This window comes from Diabrotica virgifera, chromosome 8, assembly GCF_917563875.1.
Source record: "Diabrotica virgifera virgifera chromosome 8, PGI_DIABVI_V3a".
Classification (NCBI taxonomy): Eukaryota; Metazoa; Arthropoda; class Insecta; order Coleoptera; family Chrysomelidae; genus Diabrotica; species Diabrotica virgifera.
In genome coordinates this window covers 80,724,069-80,740,702 of record NC_065450.1, presented here as the reverse complement: position 1 = coordinate 80,740,702, position 16,634 = coordinate 80,724,069, and the positions used below count along the sequence as shown (strand labels likewise).

General features: G+C 34.7%; 1 protein-coding gene across 4 annotated transcripts in view; it reads left to right on the top strand.

The window, feature by feature from the left end:
- LOC126890431 (uncharacterized) overlaps positions 1-16,634 on the top strand; it is a 502,412-nt gene that overhangs the window by 409,154 nt on the left and 76,624 nt on the right. Inside the window, exon 1 of one of the 4 annotated variants that reach the window (XM_050659354.1) lies at positions 12,653-12,738. The exons of the other annotated variants lie outside the window; for them this stretch is intronic. The gene's annotated coding sequence lies outside the window, so the exon portion shown is untranslated. Of the gene's footprint in view, positions 1-12,652; positions 12,739-16,634 lie in introns of those variants that run through there. 4 annotated transcript variants of the gene reach the window in all.

The following is a 16,634-nucleotide window of genomic DNA, read 5'->3' as shown; positions in this document are numbered from 1 at the left end:
CTAATAATTGAAGCAGCAGTAAATGAGGAACTAGACGCTATAGATAATGGAGAAGTAGAGAGAATAAATCAACTAAAGAGGAGAGTCAGGGAAACCTTGAAGAAAATAAGGCCAGGAATGCAACGGCCAGAAAGCACACAGAGGAGGGACGGTGTGATATTACCGCAGGTAAAAATCCCTGTGTATGAAGGCAGGTATGAAACGTGGAGAACTTTCCACGATCTGTTTACTAAAGTAATACATGAAAACGACCAGTTATCAAACGCAGAAAAAATGCAGTACCTAAAAACTCAACTAAGAGGGGAAGCCAACAGAATGATACAACACTTAAACATATCCGAGGCCAACTACGAAGTGGCCTGGAACATGCTAAAAGATAGATATGAGAATCCAAGGATGATATTGTTTAAATTGATAGACAGGATGCTACTAGCACAGGAAGTAAAGGAATCTTCTGCTAGAGCATTGAAATCACTACATGACACCTTCCACGAAAGTCTGGAAGCCATAGGAGGGTTAGGAACAGACACGAAAGCGTGGAGCCCATTGGTAGCCCGAATTATCATAACGAAATGGGACAATGAAACCAGGAGGCTGTACGAAAACCACGTTGGAGACAGTAGAGAGATACCGACGTACAAATCGACACAAACATTCTTACAGCGAAGATTCCAGACACTGGAACTGCTGGAGTCAGAAAAAAGACAAGAGAAGCAAGGAGGATCTGGGAGGAAACCAAGAACACGTCGCGTGATATGCAACGGAGATCACGGAGTACCGAACTGCAGAGAATTTCAGGAACTCAATGTAAGAGACCGAAACAGGATGATAAAAGAAAAAGGATTGTGTGCACACTGCCTAGCACATAAAAAAGAAAAACAATGTTATGTACAATATAGGTGCAGACACTGTGGTGGAGACCATCACCATATGTTGCATTATGAGAAAGGAAACACAGGCAACAAAAGAAACTCCAATGAAACGAAAGGAGAACAAACACAAGAAAGAAATGGAAGAGATTCGAATAATAGAAGAAACGGGTATCAAGCTAATAGGTACAGAGGAGGAAATAATAATCCATACAACGCCAGAGAACAAAATAACGGAAGGCGAGAAAATACACAAGATACCAATGGGCATAGGAATATCAACGACCACCAAAGAGGGCAGAATTCAGTAAACTGTGCAAGCCATAAGGAAGGTGAAGCATTACTAGCGACAGCTGTTGTACGCATAAGAGATGCGAAAGGAGATTCACACATGATGAGAGCATTAATCGACCAAGGGTCACAATGCGCATTTATAACGGAACAAGCTGCGACGACGCTAGGAACAACAAGGAAGCCCATACAGGCGACCATATCCGGGATAGGCTCGTCAGGAGAAAAAACAGCCAATTGGAGTATGAAACTTTTAATCGAAACTCATTACGAAAGTGACTTCGAAATGGAAATAGAAGCACTAGTATTACCGAAGATAACAAGGAATTTACCGGAACAGGATATAATTCTACCGGACTATAACGAGAAAAATGCAATACTGGCAGATCCAAGATATTACAAGGTAGGGAAAATAGACTTACTACTAGGAGTAAAAGAATACAGTTACATATTGACAGAAGGGATGCACAGAATAAGTAATGGACTCCTGAGTCAAAACACCAAACTAGGATGGATAGTTTCGGGGATAGTACGAGAGAAGGAGACTACAAATGCAGAAGTATGCTGTATGATATCCAGACAAGAGATGGACATACAAATAAAGAAATTCTGGGAATTAGAAGAAGTAAATCAGGAAACAAGTTTATCAGTAGAAGAACAAGAATGTGAAGAAATGTATCGATAGACGGTAAAAAGAGATGAAGACGGGAGATACGAAGTGAGAATTCCGTTTAAGGAAGACGTAACAAAGATAGGAGAATCTAAGCAGCAGGCATTCGCCAGATTGATGCAACTAGAAAGGAAGTTTGCAAAAGACAAACAGTTAGAAGCGAATTACAGACAATTCATGGAAGATTATGAAAACCAAGGTCATATGGTAATAGCAGAAAACCAGGGAGATGGGTACTACCTACCTCATCATCCAGTGAGAAAAGAGGACAGTACTACAACGAAAATAAGAGCCGTGTTTGATGCATCAAGTAAAAGCTCATCGGCAGTAAGCCTGAATGATATTATGCACACAGGGCCGAAATTACAACAAGATTTAACAAATATACTATTACGATGGAGATCCAATAAGATAGCATACTCAGCGGATTTGGAAAAAATGTTTAGACAAATCAGAATGGCAGAAGAATACCAAAAATATCAAAAAATTTTGTGGAGAAAGGACACAAAGGACCCAATACAAGAATATAACTTAACGACGGTGACATACGGCACGGCCGCAGCACCATTTTTAGCGTTGAGAACAATACAGCAATTACAAGAAGACGAAGGAGCGAGGTTCCCGTTGGCATCGAAAATTGTAAAAGAAAACATGTATGTAGACGATATACTAGGAGGAGCGGAGACAGTGCAGGAAGCAGAAATAGCCCAAAAGGAATTAATACAACTGTTCAGAAAAGGAGGTTTCATTCTCAGAAAATGGTTGAGCAACGAAGAAAAAATAATGGAGAACGTACCGGAGGAAATGAGGAACGTAGACTCCAAGGCATTCAAACAAGAAGAAGTACGGAAAACGTTAGGAATACACTGGTCCCCTAAAGAAGATATAATCACATTCAAAATAGGGATAACCACAGCAAAGAAAATAACGAAAAGACACGTACTGTCAGAATTAGCAAAACTATACGACCCACTAGGGTGGATAGCACCTGTAGTAATTCAGGCGAAAATGTTCATACAGGAATTATGGGAGCAAAAAACCAGTTGGGATAAAGAATTAACTAGCAACCAACAAAGCAGGTGGAATACATACCAGGCGCAATTAGTAAATCTGGAGAAAATAACATTGCCCAGGTGGAACAACTTAAGCAAGACAAACAGAGTAGAACTACATGGATTTGCAGATGCATCTATGAAAGGATATGGAGCGGTAATCTACTCAAGGGTGTTAGGCCCAGAAATCAAAACGAATCTAATGATAGCAAAATCGAAAGTCGCACCATTGAAAGGAAAAACGACACTACCGAGGCTCGAGTTGTGTGCCGCGGTGCTATTAGCAAATTTAATGAAGAAAACCCTACAAGCATTGAATAGGGAAAACATGGAGGTATATGCATGGTCAGACTCAATGATAACCCTGGCTTGGATAAGGGGATCATCAAAAAGGTGGAAAATGTTCGTCGCCAACAGAGTAGAGGAAATAAGAGGCGTTATAGGACCGAAAAATTGGCATAAGGTAGATACGAAGGAAAACCCAGCGGACATCCTCTCACGTGGAAGTACCGCATCAGAATTATTAGAAGCAGAGCTATGGTGGAAGGGAACAACTTGGCTGACTAGTAGCAAAACTTTAACGCAGGAATCAGAAGAAATACCAGAGACAAATGAGGAGGAAGTCAAAACGAAAATAACGGTGCACACGACAACGATAAAGGAGGACATATGCGAGAGATTCTCAAATTTAGAAAGAATGAGAAGAGTACTTGCATACTGTAGAAGATTTGCAGACAAATGCAGAAAAAAGAAGGACAGTGGACAAAGTCAGCTGACAGTCCAAGAATTAGAGGAAACGCTATTAAAGGTGATAAAGCACACACCGCACGCCTACTTCAAACAAGAAATAAAGAAGCTGGAGAAGAAACAGCAGTTAGACAAGAAAAATAAATTAGCGTCATTGGTACTATTCCTGGATAGACAAGGAATTCTAAGAGTCACCGGAAGACTGAGACACACGAATCTAAAGTACGGAGAAAAACATCCGATAATTTTGCCAAAGGATAGTGCATTAACAAAGTTACTTATAGCAGATAGTCACGCAAAAAATCTACATAGCGGATTACAACAAACACTACAGTATATAAAAAGGAAATACTGGATAATCAACGGCAGAAGAACCGTGAAAGATCATCTAGCAAAATGCTTAAGGTGCAGGAGGTATAAAAGCCAAGCAGCACAACAATTAATGGGAGATCTACCGAAAGACAGAGTGAACCCGAGTCATCCCTTTACTAACACAGGGATAGATTATGCCGGGCCAATAAAAATAAGTACCACGAGAGGCAGAGGACAGAGGAGCTATAAGGGCTACATCTCAGTATTTGTGTGTCTGTCAACGAAGGCAGTACACCTCGAAGTAGTAAGCGATATGTCTACGGATGCATTCATCGCGGCGTTCAAGAGATTTACGGCACGCAGAGGACAGTGCAACAACGTATACAGCGATAACGGAACCACATTCGTAGGAACAGCAAATTTGTTGAAAAAAGAAAATCAAAAAATAGATGACGAGATAAAACAAGGATTACTGGCACTAGGTACCCAATGGCATGTCATACCTGCATATGCACCACATTTCGGAGGACTATGGGAGAGCGCAGTGCGGATAATGAAATATCACTTGAAAAGAATCATCGGGGAAACAGTTCTAACATATGAAGAATTGAGTACGGTGCTGACACAAATAGAAGCATGTATGAACTCGAGACCATTATGTGGGTCATCAGAAGACCCTGAAGGGAAAATAGCCCTGACACCAGCTCACTTCCTTATAGGGAGAGAAATTATATCACCAAATCGGGAAGAAGAGCTTACGACTTATTTGAAGATGCCGACGAGGTGGAGATTATTGGAGAAAATAAAAAGAGACTTCTGGAAAATTTGGAAACAGGAATACCTGCACCAATTACAACAGAGAAATAGATGGCATAAGGCGCACTCTAACATAAAAGGAGAAGAAATAGTTATAATAAAAGAAGAAGATACACCTCCAGGCAGATGGCCATTAGCGAGGGTAACAGAAACACACCCTGGAGCGGAGGGACTAACCAGAGTCGTAACAGTGAGAAAGGCGAACGGGAAACTGACAAAAAGACCCATACATAAACTAATACGACTGGAAGAAGAGAAACAGGAAAAGCCGAAGAAGGCAGCAGCACTAAGATGGAAGAAAATACTAGTAGCTATAATGTTTTTAACGATGTTAAAACCCATAAAGGCAGAACCGTATAAAATATATAATCCGGAACCAGGATTTTTCACAGAAGATCTTGGAGAGGTCGTTATAGACCGGGGAACATTTCGAATAAAGGTGTTACTAGAAAAGGGAAGAATTCGAACAGAGCACCAACTAATAGGAAATATGATACAAGGAGTACGAGAACTGTGTCAGGATGTAAAAATCGTGAATTGTAAGGATATAATAGGGAAGTTAGAGGAAGGACAAAGAAAGGCGGAATCAGTAAGCGAGGGGTTGACAGTAGAAATAAAAGCAAGGGAAAGAAGAGGAATATTAGGAACAATATTAACCTCAGTATTTGGAGTCAATGACGAAGCCTACAGTAACATTGAAGCATTAGACAATAACCAAAAGGAGCTAATAAAGGGATCACAGCATCAAGCGAAGATAATGTTAGAAACAATAACATCAATCAATCACACAGAGAACAGGATAAACGAGCAAATGAACAAGTTTAACAAAGCACTAATCACAGGCCTACAAGAAATATCTAAAGGACTTAACGAAGTAGAAGACAAAGCACAGAGACTAGAAACCGAATATAGCACGTTGCGAATACAAACGATAGCGTTGCAAGTTATGGAATTCATAAACGAATATACTCAATTTTACGGGTGAGAGAACCAAATTGATAGAGAAAGCAGGGCAGATACTGCCACAAGGGGTTGAAATACGACGACAGCCCATTATAGAAACAGAAGTCAGTCATGACGACAGATATATAACAGTCATCGGCTATTTAATAGTGACAGGGAAAATTAAGTACAGCATGCTGAAAGTCACGGCCATACCACTTAACGTTGAGGGGTCGGTGTTGCGCACATTTGTCGCCCCAAGGAATCTACTGGTCGTAGATTATAACACACTGCACTACTTCGAATTGACCGCAGAAGATAGGGAAAGATGTTTACTGTTGACAAAGACGCAGATAGCGTGCTCACCAACGGCTATAAGGAACATGGATAACCAACCAAACTGCATACTTGAAGAAATTTATGAGCGATCTAAGAATAGCACATGTCCAGTGGTAGCCAGGACAATACAGACAGCTCAATGGAGTAAGATGGGTACCCCCAACCTCTGGCTCGTTATCACGCCAGTCACGATACACATATCCATTATTTGCGATGGAAATCGGAGCGAAAGAGTACTGGAACGAGTCACATTCCTGAAACTTTCACCCAAATGTATCGCCCAAACGAAAAATATTACATTACTCCCCACTAGCAGTGGGATGGAGAGAGCGGTAACAAGCTACCTGAAGGCGCCAATCACTCCCGTGGCCCAATTGGTGGCGAGGACACCCCGCAGGTTTAACATGCCTCTAAACACCTACCTGGACCTACCAGGAGGAGAGCTACGTCACGCGTTACTTGAGGAGGAAAGTCTAGAACAAGAAATGACGCATACGCAGTGGCAATCGATTCCAGAATCTAATTGGCATTATTTTGTAGCCACCGGGACCATTACTATAATGGTAATAATTGGGATACTCACGTTATGGAAATACCGTCCTGTTGTACGACTATGTCGTTCAGGGAATCCACATACTCAGACTAACGAACAGGAAGTACCTGTATTAAGTAGTAATCGGCATAACAATGTACCGTCGACTTCAAAGGCCGACATCCCACTCTCCACATTTTCATCCAATTGCCCTAATTTTAATCTAGAGATAGAGTCGGACATTGATAGCTAGAGTACGGTTGGAAGATTGTTGATTACTCTTAAACAATTTATTTATTAACATGTTTGAATTTGACTATTTTATGTAATACTTATATGTAAACTTTGAGTATTGACACTTGGGCCAGTTTTTGCCCGATTCCGCAGTATGTCCAATATCAAATATTCAGTATTCATATCCGAAATTGGACAGTATCATTTTATCACCCAGTAGATCGAATGCATTTATTTGTTATTAAACACACACACGTAATTAATTAAATTACATACACATTTGGTCAATTATCAATAATATAATTTGGACATCAGCCAAAAGTTGCTGACATAAGATAAACAATTTACCTTAATTAGATACACAAATTCACGCGGGGCCCATGTTTACATTGACCCAATTTAAACTTATATAAAACTAAGATCTCTTGTCTAGAAATTCAATTATTATTAATTCATTAACGCGAGTGATTGTCTTCAACGATCCTCATTTAAGTCTTTACTCAAAGTACCCCGGGTCAACATCCATAGTGTAAGTCTCATCAATAAACTCTGCTACTATTATTTGGTGTTTCCATCACAACTTAAAGACCATCTACACTGAGCCAACGAAGGGATATTGTTCAGGGTGCTCCAAAAAAGAGTGGTATATCAAAGTTATATTTTTTCTTATGGAATGCCCTATATCTGATGACATTACTGAATTAGCCTTAGAAATAAGCTATACTTTCATAAGGGTTCCATATACCTAAATACAGGGTGTTTTGATTTATTTCGATTTTTATGAAAATGTAAGGTTTTAGAAAAAAAATATCTACGAATTTAAGAATCAATAACAAATTATTTCTTGGATCTTAATAATAGACTATTTAGTTTACTTAAACAAATGCTTACTCTAACAAAATTTTTTACAAGTTGGTCAACATGTGAGATTGTTCTATTAACAAATTCAAGCTGTAATAACTTACTTATTTTAAATAGAACACCCTATATCTTACTAATCTATCGCGTAAAAAATTTACTTAGCTTTCAATTCTTATTAGTGTTTCCTATACCTATCTCCCTTCATTTTTCAAATATTTAAAGATTTCCTAATTTGTAAGCTTTAAAAATTAGAATTAAGTATCTATGTAACACATCACCAATACCGGCAATATATTTAAATATATTAGTCAAGTTACTTTCGTTAATAAAATTCACATTTTTATCATTTAATCACACAAAGTGTTCTTATTTTAAATGGCATACTCGATATTCTATTCTTTATAATGAAAGATATTTAATATCTCTTCAATTCCATGTAAACATTCTCAATACACATGATATTCTGTAAATATAAATTCCCATATTATTCTGTAAATACCCATTTTTACATATTTTTGTACAATAGGCTCGTTTCGTCATTGCATTTAATTGTTTGTAATTGCGATTCAAAAATTCAAACAAAAAGTGGTGTTCTTAAATTTACTTAATAACCGTTGGTCTAAGATATGGAAAATACTTATACGGAATGAAATATAATTTAATTATCTTCCAGAATACGGCATCTAATATAGGGTATGCAGTTTATTATAAACATATTATTCAATCTCACCTGTAGGTAGGCCAAAATCAACTAAAATAATATAACACTCTGTGTGATTACATGATAACAATTAAAATTTTATTAATGACAGTACCTTGTCTAAGTATATGGCCGGTGTTGGTGATGTGTTGTACATAACCACGACATAGGTACTTAATTCTAATTTTTAAAGCTTACAAATTAGGAGATCTTTAAATATTTAAAAAATGAAGGGAGTTAGGTATAGGAAACCCTAATAAGAATTGAAAGCTAAATATATATTCTACGCGATAGACTAGTAAGATACAGGGTGTTTCATTTAAAGTAAGTAAGTTATTACGGCTTGAATTTGTTAATAGAACCATTTAATATTTTGACCATCCTGTAAAAAGATAGGTATAGGAAACCCTAATACAAATTGAAAGCTAAGTAAATTTTCTACGCGATAGACTAGTAAGATATAGGGTGTTCTATTTAAAATAAGAAAGTTATTACAGCTTGAATTTGTTAATAGAACAATCTCATATTTTGACCACCCTATAAGAAACTTTGTTGCAGTAAGCATCAGTTTAAGTATGATAAATAGTCTATTATTAGGATCCTAAAAATAATTTGTTACTGATTCTTAAATTCGTAGATATTTATTTTTTTCTAAAACCTTACATTTTTATATAAATCGAAATAAATCAAAACACCCTGTATTTAGGTATAGGGAACCCTTATGAAAGTATAGCTTATTTTTTAAGGTCAATTCAATAATGTCATCAGATATAGGGCATTCCATAAGAAAAAATATAACTTTGATATACCACTCTTTTTTGGAGCACCCTGTATAATTCACATTATTTTTAGATTGTAGTACTAATAGCCCTGTATATTTATGTAAATAATTTTTTTTAAATATCAAGTGGTTTTCCGTACAGACACCGAGGCGGATAAGATGAACCACCCTGTACATTTATATATTCGTTTTACAATGTTGTTTTTAAAAACTCCGGTATATTTTTATATTTTCCTTTGGGTAATACAAATATAAATTACTTTATATTTTGTTTACAAATATCAAGGCTATCAATCAATCCAGACCTCAAAGATTTTACAGTCTATTGGACAATCTACTACTTCTCGAAAATGTCAAGTGATTTTTCATTATTTACTATCGAAGAATAAATATATATGTTTTCGCCGAAAGTTAATACCGAACGCTTTTTGTTATAATAAAAAAGATTTCGTGAAATTTAAAATGAAATAGAGATTGGGTGGTAGAAGTTTTACTATTAATTAAAAAAAGAATGATGAAACAGATATATTTAATCATATTTTTTTTCTTTTTGTAACCAGAGATAAAATTTTGAGCTCGGCCAAACTATTGATATATTTTAAAAGTACATAAATATCTTCTACTCCCTAGGCTGAATTTCATTTCATTTTTTTTTTCAAGAAATTATATTTCTGCATATTTTTATAAACAAAGCTATAATACTAATATTTTCTGAGTTTGTGGAAATATTCTAGAAATTTTTCAATCAAATTTTCCGAGTAATAAAACCTGTTTCCTTGAATCATTTTCAGCGTACCTCCTAATGTAATACAAGCTTTTAGGTAAACCGATAAACAATTAATGACCCAAATATACAAACAAAATGAAACATACATAAACACTTTTAGCGGAATGAGTTTTTCTGAAGTCCACAAGAGACGAAAGTTTAGGTGAAGCTTTTAGGAATAAGTAACTGTCTGAATGAAATTTACATTAGTTTCATTTTATGATTTTCTCGACAAATGGTGTAAAGTTGTGTATTGAGGGAAATTTTAATAGTGCTCTAAGGAATGTAATAATAATAATAATAATTAATTTTCTCACATCAAAGAAACATGAAACGTAAATCACGTTTCATGGAAATTAAACACTGCTAAATAAATAAACGTCCGGACATTTATGAAACTCTCCGAAAATAAAAATGTTTTATGAGCATGAATCACATTCGTTTCATTGGTAGGCGGACTTCAAGATTTGTTTAGCCGTGTTTTATTTTCATGAAACGTGTTTTTCGTTTCATGTTTCATGTTTTACTTTTCATGTTTCGTTGGTGTGCGGCTTGCCTTATAGTGTAATTTTTTTAAGAACTCGTGACTTCGCTGCAATGTCCGAACTAAGTACCTATTGGATTAAGCCATCTCCTGAATTAAAGCTGGATGAAGAAAAAGTATTTTATGGAGCTTACTTTCAGGGGGGGTATGGTTTGAAATCAACATATCAAGCACATTTTTGTGAATTTTTTTCGAAGCTATGGTACCATTATTTTATTTTTAAATTAAATAAACATATTAATTACAATTCAAAGAATATTTGGAAGACAATTTAATCCAAAATATTGAAAAGTAAGCCATTGGTGACAAATTTTGACAGGCAGCTCACAAAAAAATGGATTTTATAGTGGACATCAGAACTCGTCACTAGATCATGCGAAACAAAAAATTCAAAAAGATTTAATTAGCTTATGAGTTTCACGAGGTTACAACGTCGACTTTTTTATTTTTAATGATTTTTGAATTTTTGGTATCACTCAGAAATCAAAAAAATGAAATTTTTGTTAAAAATGTTGTGAAAATCAACATATTTATTATTGTTGAACAAAAAATAAGCAAAAAAAGAAAAATATCTCAACGTTGTTACCTCACAAAATGACTAAAGGAAATCTGTGCAAAATATCAGGTAGATCGGCCAAGTAGTTTTTCAGTTACAATGTCCACCGCATTTGAAAAAGAAGTTTTGAGAAAAATGCGTTTAAAGTTTTGACAACTGCATCTTCATCTTCTTATTTGTCCGCCAAATCGTAAAGTGATGCACATTGGAATATGTTTTTTAAATCGAGGAGTAATCTACAAAAGAGAAGGCGACCAGTTGTTTAACGTTTCTCACTACGCTCAAGCGTGCTGGCGCGAAGTCGCGGCAAAGTGAGTCGAAGGTAGGGATATTCAACTGTATCTCTGGTAATTTTACTCCGATTATTTTGAAATATTTCAAACCATACCCCCCCCCTTAAAGTTGTAACTATTTTTATTTGAAGACAAGTGTAAGCCATGATCAATGCATATTTCGGTAAGAAAACGTGTGAATAATCTTTCGATTTTTGTTTCAAAAAAGGTTTTATAAAATCGCCATTACGAGTTTAATTTTACAAAGAACGTCTGGACAGTATTCCATTACCTTCCTTTATCTGTTATCATGAGATTGAACACTTAGTTTGAAACAGCATTTTTTTATGCGGAGTATTTTCAAGAAAAAAAAAGTGTTATTACATAACTAACAGATTTCACTTCAGCAGCTCTGGAGGAATGTAAATGGCTTATTCAATTAACTAATTTATCTTAGAATCTAGCATACAAAAACAAAATGTCACTTTTGTCAATCAAACGATATGATTTCATGTTGAGTATGGTATATTTGGTTAAAGAAAACGTAGGCATATTTGTGACAAAAAACTCAGGATTGTATATGCCAATTCATGATATTAAAAAGCTTGAAACATTTCAGTTTCCAATTTTTTTGAAGATATACTTTAAGGGCCTAGGTATATTGATAGGGACCGCATTTAATAAATGGTTGAACAGTAGAACAGTGAGAGGCGAAATTTCCAATAAATGTAACGCGTACTACCCATTCGGCTAAGGGTACGCATAATCTGTTGGAAAACTGTACGCAATAATAGAACCTAAAAAAAACATTGTAGAATATAGTTAATCGAACATAAATAATAAAGGGATAAACAAATATGCCTAAAAAGGTTATTAATTAAGTAAATTGGAAAAGACTGCAAGACTTGTACACACTTCTAAATAGGTCAAAAAGGCAAACAGGTGTATGTTTTCAAAAAAAAACTTTTGATAGTGTGTAAAAAATATTTTATTATCAGCTAAGTACTTTCGACACATAACGTGTCATCATCAGAGCTTCGTCCTCTTATAAAACCTTCATAGAAGAGCAATTGCTAAACAACACAATAAAAACATCCCAGTACCCAGCCCAGTATCCATGTTTTTTATTGTGTTGTTTAGCAGTTGCTCTTCTATGAAGGTTTTATACGAGGACGAAGCTCTGATGATGACACGTTATGTGTCGAAAGTACTTAGCTGATAATAAAATATTTTTTACACACTATCAAAAGTTTTTTTGAAAACATACACCTGTTTGCCTTTTTGACCTATTAATTAAGTTACAGATATAGATATTAAAAAAAATCTAGGAGTCCGGCCCTGAACGACCTACCGAATGGCGTGTTTATTTCTAGTCCCAACAAAATTGCAAATTTTTTGTAGAAAAAGTAATAGTTTATTTGTAAATAGTTAAGTGACAATATTAGTAGATACCAGTAAGTGAATTAATCGTATAATTTTTGTTTAATCTAACGTAATAAACTAGTTTTAACTAATTCTTATTTAATAACATCAATAATTACGATATAAGGAACAACTTATTCCAGTTTTGTTACTGGTTTAATTTCCTGCTTAATTACTGGTCAGGTCCGTATTAGTTTTGAACACATATCTCGAGTTAAAATTAAAAATGGAACCTAACATTCGGAATATCTCTGACTCGCAACATGTACAACAAGTGCAGACAAATACCAATAAACCCTATTCTTCACCCACTTCTACACCTTTCCCGTCCAAATTTCAAGCGATTTTCTTCAGCGGCTTAGAAAATACGAAGCTGCACGATTACTTAATTCCATTGGGCAATCTAATTCAACCAAAAAATATTATATTTTTGTCTCGATTATCGAAAAATCAGATATGTATGTACCTTTCAAGCAAACAACTGGTGGACGAATTTATGCAAAAACACGGACAAATAAAAATCGAGAATAATACTGTACAAGCTAGAATAATGATTTCTCCAGCCGAACGTATCGTTTTATCCCACGTATGTCCCACTATACCACACAGTTTCTTAATTGATTATTTACAAAAAATAGGACTTAAACTTCTCTCCCCAGTCACTTTTCTAAAAATCAGTTCCAATCTTCCTGAATACCATCATATTTTGAGCTTCAGAAGACAAATATACGTTAGTCCTCACAATATCTCCTTACCCGACTCATTTACCTTAGACTTCGATAATACAACACATCGAATTTTCTTATCTCAAGAAACTATGGTCTGTTATAGCAGAAAAAAGTCTGGACACATTGCCGCAAATTGTTCCGATAAAATTAAATCACTAGCAAGTTCAAGTAACAGTCAACCTATCTCTTCTTCCTCACCCGAAACTATGCCTCAGCCTACAGCTACATTCCTATCTAACGAACATATTCCTATCGAAGAAAGCTCAGAAAATAATCTCAATAATCCTAATATAGAAGAAAATCAAGAAGTTAGCAACATGGACAGTTCCATAGCCATTAATGCCGACCTTCAGCCGAAACGTAGTATCAATGAGGTTCTCACTTCTCCAGAAACAAATCATACAGAAAAACCCTTTACTATACCTTCATCTAAACCTAAAGCCAAGAAGATTAAAAGCAACGAGGAGCATAGAGCAACGAAATCATCAAAATCGTATAACCTTGAACCAGCCAAAAATTTTATCGAAAATCATTCACCCGCATTTTCCTCAACTTTGACCAACTGAATCTTCTTATAAGCAATATTAGTTGCGCGTAAAATCCTATTGATATAATTATTCAAGATTTTACTTCCGACCTAATGCGACTATACGATATGTTAACAGAAATTTATACACAATTGAAAGACAGATCCTTCAAACGTTTTATCAACACTCTCAGAAATAAAATCCTATGGCACTTGGGTAACGAGGCCTCTGAATCCGAGGGCGAGTCATCTCAGGGTAACCAGTAAACCACATAATATTTATATAAATACCATCCCACATTGGAATTGCAGGCAACGAAAAAGCTGACCAGTGCGCGAGTGAAATTGCCGTATGTGCCGATATAGAAAAAGATGAGTGTTGAAATACCGCGAGTGATATAAAGGCTTACATTCAGAATCGTGTTTTGTGCAAGTGAAAAAACGTCACTAAAACTAATTAAAAATGACATTACAGCCTGGAAACCCTCAACTGGAAACAGAAGAGAACAGTTGGTGATAACTCGATTGAGAATTGGACACACGAGACTTACCCACTCATATTTATTGTCTAAAAGCGACCTACCTGTATGTGAAATATATAATGTACCAGTTACTGTTAACCATTTGACAATATTGTAAAGTTTCTATAACTCATAGGAATATTTTACAAAATTTAACTTTGTATACTGTAGCCGCCGCTAATCACCATTATGGTGGATGCGGCTGTATTTTCTAAATAAAAAAAAATCTAAACATCACAGAAGTCACAAATAGAGTATGTCCCTGTAAGTTGTATCCATATGGAAAACTTTTTTATTATTAATTTTACAAAAAAAAGTTATTCTTTATAAAAAGCTCTGCATGGTCCAAAACCTAAGATTTAACCATCAAATATCAAATTTTTTGAATATTATACGAGGTATGTCAAAAAGTTTGAATTTCACTCAAGAGAAAAGTAGCTTTATTTTTCACAATACATATTGAAAATTGCTATTATGAAAAGTAGTTTGCAATTAAAAACTGTATTCTAGTATGCAAATACATCCTCATAATTGAAAAAATTTTTTTTGAAAAATTATGGATAACTAACATTATTTTCAGTTATTTTAATTCAGATAACTCTTTTATTATTAATTTTACGAAAAAAAGTGATTCTTAATAAAAATTCTGCATAGCCTAAAATCTAAAATACAACCAACTTTTGCCAAATTTTATCAATTTTATACGAGGTATGTCAAAAAATATCAATTTCGCTCAAGAGTATAATACGTTTATTTTTCACAATATCGAAAATTATTACATATTATGAAAAGTTATTTAGAATTAAAAACTCTGTTTCAGTATGTAATAACATCCTTCTAATTGAAATATTCTGAACTATAAGGGTACTTTACTTTTGATCTAAATTTATCTTTTTTGATATACCTCGTATAAAATTGATAAAATTTGATGTAAGATGGTTGTATTTTAAGTTTAAGACCATCCATAACTTTTTATTAAGAATCACTTTTTCTCGTAAAATTAATAATAAAAGAGTTATCAGAATTGAAATAACTGAAAAAATAATGATAGTTACCCATAATTTCTCAAAAAAAATTTTTTTTCAACTAGAAGGATGTAATTTCATATTAGAATATAGTTTTTAATTCCAAACAACTTTTCATAATAGCAATTTCCAATATTACGAAAAATAAAGCTACTTTACTCTTGAGTGAAATTCAAACTTTTTGACATACCTCGTACAATATTTAAAAAAATTTATATTTGATGGTTAAATATTAGGTTTTGGACCATGCAGAGATTTTTATAAAGATTAACTTTTTTTCGTAAAATTAATAATAAAAAAGTTTTCCATATGGATACAACTTACAGGGACATACTGTATATCCTTATGGACTATCCTCTCCTGTACACATGGCATGAGCCCATTGAAAACATATCGAAAACTTGTGCGATACTACTTCATCTTTTTTAATATGTATGTACACAGAAGTCATTTTACCCTGATCGTCCCATTCATCATTATCGCACAGTTCACTTTCTAAAATATCTTCGAAGCTGCTGTATTCAAAAATCTTACTTGTTGTACTTTTTTCAATTTCGTAGTTTTCTCTTTGCCCCTTTGTCAATTTTCACGCTTGTTTAAACGATATTGCCTTTTTTCATTTTCTTCAATTTGCATCTCTTTTCAAAATTTTCAAACGCTTTATCAGTTTTAGTTCAAAGTTTTTCTGTTTTAGGTTTTTGTTAATATCTAAAGATTTTGCTTTTTCCGCCAATTCTTTTTTGTTTGAGGTAGTTTCAGAAGCAGGCTTAGATTTCCCAAAATGGTGGATGTACTTGAAAATGTAGCATCATTGTTTCTTTTATTAGAAACTTGACTTTGCCTTGACTGCAGCTCGAAGAGGTGAACCGATTCCGATTGCCTGAAAGCCTGATTGTGATTGGTGCATTGTAGCAGTATGCACCTATACTTTATTATATAACTCGGTTAAATCATATTGGGTTACCCTCTTTGCTCTCAGTTAGTTTCTGGTCAAACTACAAAATTATTTCGCCAGCAAAAACGTGATCTATCCAAATGCAAATGTAAAAAATTTCCTTTACACATACCTTGTCGTGACGACCTCACAATTCACGAAATATCACGCAATTGGATAAAAAAGAATCGGGA